The sequence below is a fragment of the Acanthisitta chloris genome, unplaced genomic scaffold (genome assembly GCF_000695815.1).
Source record: "Acanthisitta chloris isolate BGI_N310 unplaced genomic scaffold, ASM69581v1 scaffold1156, whole genome shotgun sequence".
NCBI lineage: Eukaryota > Metazoa > Chordata > Aves > Passeriformes > Acanthisittidae > Acanthisitta > Acanthisitta chloris.
The window spans coordinates 49,981-63,131 of record NW_008678469.1 but is presented as its reverse complement, the minus strand read 5'-3'; positions in this window follow the sequence as shown (position 1 = coordinate 63,131).

The window sequence follows — 13,151 nt, the reverse complement described above, 5'->3', positions numbered from 1 at the left end:
CAAAATGCCACCCATCTTGCCCAGTGGTAGGAATGACCCAAACTCCCATGTCCAGTCCATTTTTGCATCATTAGTCTCTATGCCTACAGACATGTTTTTTCATCCTGCATCCACTCACAGCAGAAGTTAAAAAGGAAAAGGCTGTCTCCAAAAGATTATAATCTCTTCTGAACTCATATGACCTGTGCTGACAAACAGCAGCTCATCACTCACTACCTGCATCCTTGCACACAAACCTGCTGAAGGTGAGTGGGGACATCAGGAGTGCCCTGTCAGCCCAAGCTTCCCAGAGTCCCTGATGACAGCACAATATACTCATTGCTATCTGCACCTCACCAGTCATTTCTGAGAACATAGTACCAAGAAAATAACCTACTCAGGAAGTGTGGAAGGGGAATAGTTACTTTTATATAAAATTAGCAAAAAAATAATCTTCAGAACTTCATGACTGAAGTCACTAGGAAAGCTGAAGGAGTTTAACTGCAGGAGGTTTCCCCAGTTCTTGGAAGAGAGAGCACCAGGCCTGCACAACATCTCATAGGGCTTCTGAGGACCTTCTAGCCACAAAAGAATCAGCTGTTATGTGGTCAGGGCAAATGTGTCAAAACCTGTGTGGTGTGGACATGGTTTTAAAGCTCTTGAAACAAGGATGTGAATTCAAGAGCTGCTAAACAAAACTGTTCTTGCCAAACCCTACTCTCCTGCCATCCCCCTGCTCCTTTTTTTCTTTTTTTTTTTCAGTAAGAGCCATCCCTGCTGCTAAGAACCTGAAAGGAAAGCTAATCCAGATATTTACAACTTAACTGTTTATGGGCTGTGTACAGATATGAGCAATGAAAAATTACCACAGACAGAGAAAGACAAGACAGTTGCTAGAAACCAAGGTCCCTTGGAAAGAAAGTGATCTCCAAAGCAAGAGTAGGTGGGATTCCTCTGTTTCTTCATTACCCTTGGATGCTGACCTACAGGACAAGCCTCCATTGTGATTTAAAGCTAGAGTGTCTTAATTGCTTCCTGAATTACACTTATTATTGGAATCTCGATTAATTTCTCCTTTCTGTTGCAATTCTAGGCAGTACAAGAAGTCTCTTCTTCTGTCAGGCTTGCCCAGGGCTGCCATTCCTAAAAATCCTTCAATACTCTTCATAAGTAACCAGCAGTCACCAGAATGCAAACTGCACTCTCTAGAAATGTGTGAGGTTAAATATGTCGAGTAATTTAGGTTTGCAAGAAATCACTCCTGTCATCGAGCTCAAGTCCACTGCTTTGTATTTACCCAGCCCTGCTCTGATGGAACTCCAATTTTAAAAATACTGCAATTTCTTTAACCCCCAAATCCTGTTAAAACTATCCCTGGAACATAACCACAGATAGTAAGAAAATTTCTATTGCTGTTCAGCCTAAGTTTTCTATCACTGAAGTATTGCTCTTTGTGCTACCACCACAGACTGTTTAAGACTTTCATCTTAAACAGTTCTTTTTCCTATGGTGTTTATAGATGAGACCTAGAGTTCCTCTGGAGAGAAACAGGCACTGGGCTGTTTTAAGGAGTGACTCCTGTACCCACTGCATTTGGGATGTGTTTGTACACCTAATGTCTGGGTCTCACCTAAAACAGGTGCTGTTTATAATTACCTGTGTTCAGTTGGAGGAAAGAGGGGAGGAGATCAGGCATAAAAATGAGTGCAATTGTCATCATTTGCAACAGTTCGGCTTTTGTACTAATTTCATGTTTGTGCCATGGATTTTCCTGTCAGTTTTGATTACTCCTGATGTCTCCTGCTGTTCCTTTTCATGCTCTGAGTGAGGAGGATTTTGGATGCCCAGGGCAGGCAGGTACCATTCAACACTCTACCAGCCACTGCCTTGAGCTGCTTTCACACTAGAGAGCAAAATGTGTCAGATCTGGCTGCTCCAGCACTGTACTCCAGTGAAAACAAACCAACCAAGCAAACAACCAAAACCTCTAAATAAGACAAGGATGAACACCATAATATGGTTCCTACAGGGGAGCTGGAGAGAGACTCTTTGTTAGGACCTACAGTGATAGGACAAGGGGAAATGGATTCAAGTTGACGGCTTTAGGTGACGAAAAGGAAATGAATTGTGAGCCCACTCCTGGTTTGGTTGGTTTGCTGTCCCAAGAACAACGTGGGCATTGCGAAGCAGCCGAGGGGTCCTTGGTGTTTCAAGGCCAGGCTGGATGAGCCTTGAGCATCCTGATCTAGTGAGGAGGTGTCCCTGCCCATGGCAGGGGCAGTTGGGGCTAGATGATCTCTAAGGTCCACTCCAACCCCTAAAATTCTGTGATTCTATTATTCTATGAATATCAAAATATCCCACCAAAAATATTCTCTCTCAGAACTTTCTAACTTCGGGAACGATTTAACTCATTGGAAGTCTCCCTGCCTCACCTGGAATTCCTTCAGACACACAGAAATCTGCTGCTGTGCATGACACAGACCTCCTCTATCTTGACAGTTGATGCTTTGCTCCTATATGAACTCTCTTACCCAGGAATTAGGCAGATTCATGCTTAATTCTTCTACAGTCTAAACTATATTCTGTACTCTGAGCTCTTCTAAGATATTCTTGTAAGGGTGGGATCCCCACAACAGGCACTGGGACTATTTTGTTCATAAAACAGTGAGCTCCCTGCCTTTCCAGCACTAGGGGAGTAAGTTGTCCCCATATCCCTTTTGTCCCTCTTCCAATTAATCTCCTTCTTTCCAGGAGCATAGCACAAGCAGCAAAGGATTAGCTGTTATGGGCAGGCAGGTTCCTCTTTTCACAGCCAGCTCTGAAACTCTGCCAGACTGCAGAATGACACAGATACAGGAGAAAAGCAAAGCAGAAAGCTTGAACCTACACAGCCTCCAGAACGTGCACTCACCTGCAGCAGGGAGATGCCAGCCCTGCTGCCTCCCTCTGTCAGGAACATCATCTAAGTGTTTATATTAAGCTTGTGCTTTTACTTTCATTGTTATTAAGAGCACTCACACACTGTGTTACCCACATCTGACTCCATCAGCCTCACTGGGTTTTTTTAGAACATTTACAGAGCAGATTTTCTTAATTTTTGAACAACATTCAGGACACTTAAATCCCATGAAAGCATATCCCTAAACAAATAAAAGCTAAACAAATTAATCTCTTATTTTTTCCCTGGAGTTTTGGATTTTACCTCACGAGATTTGATCTAAAGCTTTTTATCACATCTGACTGACAAAAGATTTATTAAAAATGAAAGAGGACACAAGAAAAGTAGGAAGAAGTACAAGTGTTTATCTGTATTCAGCAAATCAACTGCTTTTGAACATATCAAATCCAAGTGGTTCTGAATTCCTTCATTTTTTCATTCATGAAATAAACCAATTTACACTGACATATGGTTAGCACTCCAGTTTATATTCCTGTAAAGAAGTGCAGAGCTTGGAGTTGTCTTGTAGCACTGTACATAATCAAGTACTTGCAAGTAATAGTTACTGTATTTATAATACTGTGACAACAGGATTGCTTCCCCATGGCTTCTCCCAAAAATATGCCTCGTCCTTAGTGAGCTTGATGTATGGTTTGAACTTATGGTGTAGGACTAGTTGTTCAGCAATATAGGGTTACTTTGAGATTTCTACTTTAAAAATGTGGTTTAATGTCTGTGCTATTTTTCTCTAGAGATTACGCAGACACAATGATTTTCTGATTGAAATGAATTGAACTAAAAGGCTTAAACTTATCTTTGGATTATTTTTATTGTTTATAACAAAATTTCAAACATGGAGACCATTTGGATTGGTCTTCATTACAGACAAAATTTAGCTCACCAACTTGTGCTGTGTATTATACCTCCTGGGGTGTGATTTCAAACCCTTTTTGTCACCTGTCCCATGTCTGTAACTCAACACACCATAGCTCCAAATCAGTAAAGCACATGCGGAAATCTGAGCACATGCTTATGCCACCAGAACTGAGACACTCAGAAGCTGTGGCAGAGGCAGGGAGGCCTGTGGGTCTGCAGGGCCCTGTGGCCCTTGGCACACAATCACTGAGGTTGGAAAATACCTCCAAGACCACCAAGTCCAACCTAGGACCTAACACCACCATAGCAACCAGAGCAGGGTACTGAGTGCCATGTCCTGAGTTCCTCAAACTCCTCCAGGGATGGTAACTCCACCACCTCCCTGGGCAGCTCCTTCCAGTGTCTAATCACTGTTTTTGTGTAGAAATTCCTCACAAAAGGAAAACCTGAACCTCTCCAGGCACAGTTGAGGACTATGCCCTCTGGTCCTGTCACTTCCTTGGGAGCAGAGCTTGACCCCAAGTAGCTACACCCTCCTGTGTGGGAGTTGTGCAGAGCGAGAAGGTCGCCCTGAGCCTCCTGTTCTCCATGCTGAGCCTCCCCAGCTCCCTCAGCCTCTCCTCCCATGACTGACTCTCCAGCCCCTACCCCAGCTCCGTCCCCTTCGCTGGACTCCTCCAGCCCCTCAATGTCTCTCCTGTAGAGAGGGTCCAAAGCTGGTCAGAGCACTCCAGGGGCCTTCCCAGTGCCAGCACAGAGGGGACAATCCCTGTCCTGGGCCTGTGCCCACACCACGGCTGGTACAGCCCAGGATGCCATGGTGTCACTGCTCACATTTTTCTTTGGTGACCCTGTGTGTCAGTGCCCACATATGTCTGGAGTGACCCTAGCATGGTGTCAGTCTCCACATGGCCTAGCTGTAAGCCCCAAGATGATGCCAAAGCTCTGTGGCTCTGCCCACAGCAGACACAGTGTGTGCTCAGACTGGCACTGCTCTGGGTAAAGGAGCCATCACACACACATTCCGTGTGCCTGTGGCACTGAGCATTGACCCTTAACGACTCACTAACTGCTGTGCTCAACTCCTGGCTAAGAACTTTGTCCTTTCGGCTGAGTTACAGTCTGCACTGGGTTTGGATGCTGTGAACATACCTCTAACGTCCTGCAGCAAGTCATGTGGACCACACAGTCACACAGTGAGATGGACTAATACAGTGTCCCAAACATCTGCTCTCAGGAGAATTAGGTCATGTAGATTTACAGGACTTCAGGGAAAGGAAAAAGTTACAAATTCAGTCTAACCTTTTATCCATGTCTTTTCATTGGCTTTATAAAAAAGCAGGAGAAGAAGGTATTTGCAGGATCAAACATTCCTAAAACTACTTTGCAGATATTCAAGTTTGAAGGTTGTGTTCAAATAACTGTGGTGCTCCCTCCAGGCCTTGGAGCTTTTGAAAAAAAATTAAATGATTCTGCATGAATTTGTCAGTGAATTAAGAGGTCAATATTTAAAAAAAACTCAACACCCAGAATCTGACCTTTTCAGCTGTGCTGAAAACGGCATCCACTTTGTATTACCAGCTATGCTGAAAGAAAGGTTGAACAAGCACAGAAGCTGAGCCATTCATTTTAACAGAAGGTAAGTCATACTCCTCAACAGACCAAATTTCCCAAGTCCTGTGACTCTGAGACCTGCTCTTCAAGGACCTATTCAAAATTGAGATATAAAATCACAGAATCATTTAGATTGGATAAGACCTCCAAGATAATCGAGTCCAACCACAAACATAATTCTGCCAAGTCCATCACTAAACCACATCCCTAAGTGCCACATCTACACATCTTTTACATATCTCCAGGGATGGTGACTCAGCCACTTCCCTGGGCAGCCTGTTACAATGCCTGACAATGCTTTAAATGAAGAATTTTTTCCTAATGTCCTATCTAAAAAAATCCCAATGAACATATCAGGTTTACGAAGCACTTAGTCTGATTAAGATTTGCATAACCTCTTTCATTTTTGTCCTTTACAAATGGAAGCACATTGCTGCTAATTTGCTTCTCCTGATATCTTGCAGCCTTCACAGATGAAAAACACGGACAGAGAGGAGATTAAAAAATCAAGCATATGTATTGTATCTTTCTTTTCGGGTCTTCACAGGCCCCAGCAGTGTGATGTGGAAGGAAGATTTCCAGGCAATGAATCCTCTCCTAGAGTTCAAATCTTCATCAAAAGGAAAAAAATTTCTAAGTACAATTGTTAAAGATATAGAATTTAATTTTCAGGGCAGCATGAAAGACATGTCTTTCACTAAAGGTCTCTTCCCTGAGCTTGTTTGAAAAATCAACTTCACTGCAAAGTGCTGCAGCATCTAAAAAAAATCATGAGGGGCACAGCCATATTGATCCAGATCACTTCAAACTTGAGCATAATTTGGAAAATTGAATATTTTCAAATTTTCAGTGTTATATAAGTTAAACCTTTCAATTAGACAGTTTCAGTTTTCCAAAAGAAACAATTCAGCACCTGTGTTCTGCAGGAAATACCTGTGTCTTGGGTTTTTCTTCAGATGCAGGATGACAGTTGTACTTTACAGTATTTCCTGGAGAACAGGCTGGTGGTAAAATGCTTTCTGCTCTATAAGAAGACAGGTGATAAAAGCAGCAGCAGCAATTGTGTATCAAGTAAATGTGCTATGAAAGGCAGTTTAGAATTCCATAAAACAGATGGTAATGATTCTCCTCCTAATAAGCAGAGAAGTTGTGAATTTCCAGTTTGAATTCAGTGTCCACGAATAAGACCCAGCAGGGCAAGAGGGGGCTACAATACTGTGATCACAATTGCTATGCCAAGTGAGTGCATGGAACAAAATTTGTTTTCATCAGCCTGGGGAGAAGTCTCCCATCTCCACAGAGGGTTGTATGGAGAAGTGGCATGTGAAAGGAAAAGAGAGGTTAAAAATAAAGAATTAATATTAAAGAAAAAATTATCTGAGAATCTAATCTGCTTTTCTAAATCACTGCCAGAGCCAAGGTTTGTAGCCAAGTTGCTGAAGCTCCAGCACTGTGCTGAATTACTGTGTAGTTGCTGGGGAATCTCTTCACCTCAGAGGTGCAGAGCAATATTCATGTATCCTGCTAGTCCTGACTAGGATGAGAGAAACATCTTCTGGGAGATTCTGCCCAAGTGATAAATAACAGAAATTAGTCTAAAACAAAGGGAATTACTGATTTGGTGAAATTTGTTATGTTTCAGAAAAGGCATATCACAGTGTACTATTTTATCTACGACCTTAGTTCCTGAACTATGATGTTTTCATGACGTCAGTGCTTCGACTCCTGGTCCCTGTTGCATCTCCTGACTCAACAGCTCCAGAATTCTCTCAAGCACTCTTTAGTGCAGATTTAGGGCTTTAATGGTGGAAATAAATCACAATAAAAGCATTTAGAGTTCTATTAGATCATATATATCTTGAAACAAATCAAGTGGACTACATTTACGGGGTAAGACTTTGTATGTCTGAATAAAAGTCTTATAGTCTCAAAATCTGAGTTCCTCCTTCAAGGAAGAAGGTCCACCAGGCCTTGGGGCATAGGAACAGAGAAAATAAATTGACTAGCAAGGCTATATTACCTGTGTATATCAAAATAAGCTGTTAAAATCTCAAAAGCAGGAGGGAAGTTGAAAAATCAGATGAGATTCACAAAGAGATAAGAAAATGGTTGTAAGATGTAAAACATGACTTCTGCTGAAAGATTAAAAGAACTTGATCAAGCTAGTTTATCAAGAATATGCCAAGAGATGACTTCTTCTCTGCCTGTCCATCTCCACTGGGATCACAACACAGGTTCTTCAGCCCAGCAGATGAAAGTATAACTAGATCAAGTAGCTGGGAGCTGAAAAGCTACTCTGATTCACAAGTGAAATACAGCTTGTTTTTTTAAGCTTAAAGCAATTTTTGTCTGGAAAGAACATATCTAAGGTGTTCTGTTTCACTGGAGAGTTTTAAACAAGGGCTGATGACTATCTAGTAGAGATGATCCAGTTCAGATCAGAGTTAGTTGATTCTTGTTGTGCAGAAGATGAAACTGCAAGTTAGCTATGGTGCCTTTTGTGCTAAGAAACTGTGATGAAAAAAAATCCCAGAAAAGAAAATCTATATTTTTAGGCAGTTTGAGTGCATGTAGAGCTGGCTGAGCCAACAAGAGCTCAGCTGTGTGTAGGCACTGGACATTTGCCTTAGCCTACTTGTCTGTTTTGCCTCTCTGGACAGCCAGGGAATGGTATCATGGCTCATTTCACACACAGATAGGTCAGAGGAATGGTTCCATAGAAGTGTTACACTCACTGACCACGGCCTAACTGACTGGCTTAGGCTATCTATCCTGCTTTTAGATTATTTAAGTTAGATGAATGCTACTCTCTTTTCTCAATATGCCACATCAGTGGAATTTTTAGGTTGCACATTTTTTTAGATTAATTTGTTTGAGACAAAGAGAGGGCTTTAATATGTCAGTAGAAGCATGAAGGCACTTTCACTCCAGAGATAATGTTCTGAGGCATTATCAAATTTAAATGATACAAGGGTTTTATAGCTTCTTCTGCCATTAAGTGACGTCTCTTTCTACAGTGATTATGGGATGTCTCATTAACTTCAGCAGAGCTGCACAATGTAGTTAAGGGAAAAGTTCTGTGCAAATATTTTACCTTAACTTTCTTGAGCACAGTCTTACTTTCCTTGTGAAGAACGGACAATGTCTTCAATGGAAGTCTTCCCTGAGAAAAAAAAAAAGCAGGGTTTGGCCCTTAGTTATCCTGTACTTCTTAAAAGAAATTTCATTTTTTCCTTCAGGATTGTTAAAAAAGCTTGAGATAGCTCACGCATCTTGAATATATGCAGATCACTATGGACTAAATAATGAATTCCATAAATGTGGGCAAGGTGATATAAATTTTTTTTTCTGCTTTCAGAAAAGGTAAGATAAATGATAGATTAAATGGATCTGCTTGTTTGCAAACAGTGACATTACTTGAGCTCATTTGACTGTTCAGGTAATGCCGAGATAGAGGGGAAGAACATGCTTGTTGGTTTGTATTCTCTGGAAAGGACACAATCCTGCTTACCAACCACCTTAATGCGCTTTGCATTCTGTCTGTGAAGAGGTGACCAGGTTTAATATCACTCAACAAGTGCCATAGCCTCAGTTTTGGGCCTTTTTCCTTTTTCTTTCCTGAGATTAGGAAGTCTATCACTTTAAGGTGGTTGGTCTCACTCTAGACAGTGTTTGTCTAAATAAATGATGTCACTGCTACATTTTGACTCTTCTTGTTTGCCTGTGTGAAAGGGATTCTTGGCTAAAGTCCATTTCAAAAGGGAGGCACATCAACAAGGATTGGTGGGTACAGTATGGAAGCTAATAACTACAGCACTCTGGCCACTGGTCCGTTTTCTTCCTGACAATTCTCACAGCATTGTCAGTGTTACCACAGTGGATTGCTAAAATACAGTGGTTTAATTTTAAAGAATAAAATTGCCTTCAAAGAATTGTTTGTGGCTTGCCCATCTTGCCTGGCCTGATGCTGTACAATACATACACATTTTGCACTGGTTTCTTCAGTTATTGCCAGTTGGTCAGTGTCCTCAGCCTGGATTTTTAATATCATGGGGTTTTTATCTTATCTGTAACAGATTTCATGTTAACTTCACTGGAATCCGGTTTTGCCTTTTCATGGAGACAGCTGGAGCATAAACCATGTCATAGAATGAACAAGGTCAGTCTAACACTAGAACTGTACAAGAGCCAAAACTTACATTTAGAAAATGTATTTAGGATAAGCATTTAAATATCTGCCAGGTATTGTTATATTTAGGGGTAAGTTTACTGTCCATTTGGAAGAGGCAGTAGCAAGCCTGATGTTAAATAACAAAGTCCTTAGTCTCTATGCTGTATCAACTCTCACTGTGTACTCAAGTAATTGATAGCCATGCAAAAAGTGAACTACGAAGTTTAAATACCCATCATTGTGGAAGTGTGGCTTGTGGCTCCACATTTAGAGCTTAAAATCAATTTTGAACTGGAAGCAAGAATGTAGCTCCTTCATTATGTGTGAATATTCACACACAAATTACAGCATTTACTCTTTCAGTACATAACTTATGTTCCCACAGTTTGCAAATAAACTAGCTAATTATTGAAGGAGCTATAATTTTTTCCTAAGAAACTTAAAGATCTTTGTCAGCATATTATTTATTTCCTGTGCAAGTTCATTGTTTAAATAACATTGTCTTATCAAATCCAGCAAGATCTATAATACTTATTTGAACTATCCTTCATAAGAGCATTCATCTTTCTTGGTTCTTTTTTAAGATTTTTTTTTCCATTTTTTAAACTTTTGAAAAATTAATCCTTTCTAAAAAGAAAAAAAATTTGGTTTGAAGTGGCTTCAGTCTGCCACCAAAGGCAATAGGATCAGACAATCTTGGTACTTAGTGAATACTTTGTTGATCTCAGGCTTGAATTGTAAGGTAGAATTTGCGTGCTCTTTTGTGATAAGGCAGATGCACCTAGTTTCTTGAATTAAACATTAGCCTGGGTGGAGTACTGGCAAGGAAATATTAATTTTAGATGTCTGAGCAACTCTCATACTAATCAAAATAAGTGCTGACACTAGACGTGGGGGAAAGCCTAAGTATGACTTCACCATGACTGACCTCCTATGCCTAGGAGACTACCTGACCTCCTTGCCAGGCATCATTTCAGAGGCATCTTTTTGTTATCTTCAGATAGCAGATCTATGTGTTCTGAAATGAGATTCCTGTCACAGAGAAAGGGTCTTTTTTTCATGTTGGAAGGTTAATTTGTCTGACTTTGATTTACCATTATTGGACCTTGTTTTGTCTTTCTTTGCAAGGTTAAAAAGCACTCAGGTATTTTTTTTTTATAGGTATGCACCTACTGCAAAGACACAAACCACCTCTCAGCCAAGTATTTGGTGAAGTGAAACACACCATTTCTCAGACCTTCAGAAATTCCATGACCTTGAACTGTGAAAAGTAAGTCAGCTCTAACCATTTCTCTGAGCAGAAGTAAAAACATGGGCATCTTTTTACATGCTTTGTTCCCCCCCAACGGTTATGCTAAGAATTATTTTGTGTTTTTGCAGCAGTATCATAAGTGAATGGTCCCAGTGACACAGAGCAGTTTATAGTGATACTGGGTATTGCTCCAGACAAGCTCATGTGCTTATGTGACATTGCAGAGATGACACAATTTTCTGATTTTACGTCCTAAGACAACTCTTTGGCAACTAGCTTAGCTGTATCTTCATGGCATTGCACTGTTCTAGAAATTCCTGGCTTTAGACACTTATTTCTTCCCTTCACACAGGCATAATCAGTGTTCTTAGTTCTCACAAACATGTTTTTGGTGTTGTTTAAAACAGATTTCATTGGACCGAGACCATTAATAAAGTGGTTCAAGCTATGCTGAAAGTGTGACTAGCTCTCTTTACTGTTTGCTATTTTACCAATCCCTATGCCACTTGAAATTGGTTGTGCAAATATTGTGGGGTTTGAGAGAGTTAAAGCTGACAGTAACTTGGTCCCATCTACTTTGAGTAATCCTGGACACACTTCTAGCAGCAATGATGTTCTGTGGGAATGCTATGGCAACATCAAAATGTTGGCTGTCAGGCTGGCTTACTGCATCCTGTGCATGATCCGTGAATAAACAGAGGAATTTAGTTCCCAGAGTGTCAGTCTGGCACATTTCACAAGCACTACATTCACTTACCAAAAAAAGTCAGCCAGTCACACAGGGAAAGTGCTATAGTGACTGAGTGATAAATTTCCTGCTGCTAACCCTTGTGCATACTAACTCTAACAAGCTAGGAATAGATCATTCATGGCTTAATTCAGAAGGAAAATATGGTCTCACTCAGTTTGGTTATTATTTTTGTTCTCAGATGCTTTTCTTAGTTCACACTAATTTTAATTTATTATTTTTTTGTCTATGGATCTCCTTGCTAGTCTTTACATATATTAGTATGCTTACTTTCAGTTAGATGTGATTTCTCTCTGAATGAAAAGCTGGAGATAAGGTCAGTGAAGTACCAAGTTTGATCTGAAAAGCCCAAAAGGGATGTTAGTCCAGGGTTCAGTGCATAGGAACACGTTCATGTTGTTTCTAGTCTGCTGCAAATGAGTGCACAACACTCTGCACTTGGATCTGTCATGCAGTGATTTCCAGTGCCTCAAAGTGAGTATAAGCTTTACATCCATCCATTAGTCTCTTTTGCTGTATGTATCTTAATAAAGGAAATGCAAGGACATTTATAAGACAATGCTTTTTCAGATTACACCTAAAATGAACAAGATGGGGGTAGGGTAGAACTTGTTCTGTTAACAACAAGAGTCCAGGCTCCCTAGACACAGAGTCCATGCTTGGAAACATGCTCTCACTGAGGAGAGATCATAGAATCACAGATTGGTTTGGGCTGGGATGGACCTTAAAGATCGTCTGGTTTCAACTGCCCTGCCATGGGCAGGGACATAGGAAGGTTTGCTAGACCAGGTTGCTCAAAGCCCCATCCAGCCTGGCCTTGAACACTTCAGAGATGAGGCATCCACAGCTTCTTTGAGCAACCTGTTCCAGTGCTTCACCATTCTCACAGTGAAGTCTTTCCTCCTAATGTCTAATCTTAATCTTCTCTCTCTCAGTTTAGAACCACTGCTCCTCCTTCTATCACAATGCTCCCTAAGACCCTCTCCATCTTTCTTGTAGGCCCCTTTTAATTACTGGAAGGTTGCTTTAAGGTCTCCCCAGAGCCTTCTAGACATTTTTGTGAGACACAATGTTGACTGAAACTTTCAGGGGAAGTTTCTCTGCAAACTCTTTTTATGGTTTACCACCATTCCCATTAAAATGTTGTGTCTATCTTCAATCTAGTTATTTCTTCTAGATATTGGAGCTTGTATAAACTCAGACTATATTGCCATGTCTGTTTTGGTTTTGACCCCATGAGCGTGAACATCATTCTTAAAGATTCACTTTGGCAGACATAGGCAGAATTCCCTGAACTGTACACACTGAAGTGTGTTCAAAACTGACTATTGCATTGAGAGGAGAAATCTTAGGGTTTACCAAAAATAGCTTCACCAAAAAGAAATATCAGCCTCACACTGAGAGACAGTAAAATAAAATGAAAATTAAAACAGTTGTTAGAAATTTTGAGGAAAGCAATACATAACAAAAGGGAAAATACCCTTTTGCTGCTACATTAGTTGGATGAGTAGGCAGGGGCAACTCTTTAACATGCCAAAGACACAGTTTAAGAAGGACACATTGCACATCT